Here is a 1023-nt window from a genome sequence, read left to right on the forward strand (position 1 = left end):
CTCTCTCTCTCTCTCTCTCTCTCTCTCTCTCTCTATCTCTTCCTCTCTCTCTCTCTCACACACACACACACACACACACGATACTAAAGAAGAAGAGACAACCAGAGGGCACCCCCCAACCACCCACTTGACAAAATTCCTCAATGTGAAAGCAGTGCGGGAAAACCGACCAGTCTGAACAATGTTCTGATTGATCGCGGTGACCCAGAATATCATATTAAAGCGAAATCAATAAGATGTTAAAAAAGAGATTCCAACTCACGTTAGCAGGTACGCACTGGAACATCCGAACAGTGCAACGCAACAACAAAGGCCCCTCACTGAGGTATCACTGGTGTGTAGCAGCTGGAGTAACGGCACAAAGAAATTATTACGGGTATGTTGTTGAAGCTAGAATTATGACACGAAAAAAATATCACTGTTATGTCATAGCTAGAATTATGTCACGGGGAAAAAAATATCACTGGTATGTCATAGCTAGAATTATGACACGAAGAACTTTTCACTGGTATGTCGTAGCTAGAAATGTTTGTTTTAATAAGTGTTTTACGGCACTTGCAACACAGTCAGGTCAGTAATTAGAATAACGACACGAAGAAAGTATCACTGATATGTTGTAGCTAGAATAAAGACACGCAGAAATTGTCACTGATATGTCGTGTCTAGAATCCTGACACAGAGAATTATTATCACTGATATGTCTTAGCAAGAATAACGACACGAAGAAATTGTCATTGATGTGTCATTGCTAGAATCCTGACACAGAGAATTATTATCACTGACATGTCTTAGCAAGAATAATGACACAAACAAATTATCACGGATGTGTCGCTGCTAGAAAAATGACACGAAGAACTTGTCAGTGGTACGCAGCGGCTAGAGTAATAACAACACAAAGACAGCGGCGGCTCCGCAGCACTGAATGGCACGGGAGGAGGACGATCAGAACAAATTCATTTATTGTGTATTGGTAATCGGAGGCGTGAGGACGCGAGTGCTGAGGGCGGACAACAGTGAGAGTCA

The 1023-nt window shown here is 42.2% G+C and overlaps 1 protein-coding gene across 3 annotated transcripts in view; it reads right to left on the reverse strand.

Moving 5' to 3' along the window:
- Nucleotides 1-1023, reverse strand: part of LOC101853174 (E3 ubiquitin-protein ligase RNF144A) — a 74600-nt gene that overhangs the window by 27596 nt on the left and 45981 nt on the right. The window contains exon 1 of one of the 3 annotated variants that reach the window (XM_035970556.1): nt 263-914. The exons of the other annotated variants lie outside the window; for them this stretch is intronic. The gene's annotated coding sequence lies outside the window, so the exon portion shown is untranslated. Of the gene's footprint in view, nt 1-262; nt 915-1023 lie in introns of those variants that run through there. 3 annotated transcript variants of the gene reach the window in all.

Source organism: Aplysia californica, unplaced genomic scaffold (assembly GCF_000002075.1).
Source record: "Aplysia californica isolate F4 #8 unplaced genomic scaffold, AplCal3.0 scaffold00284, whole genome shotgun sequence".
Classification (NCBI taxonomy): domain Eukaryota; kingdom Metazoa; phylum Mollusca; class Gastropoda; order Aplysiida; family Aplysiidae; genus Aplysia; species Aplysia californica.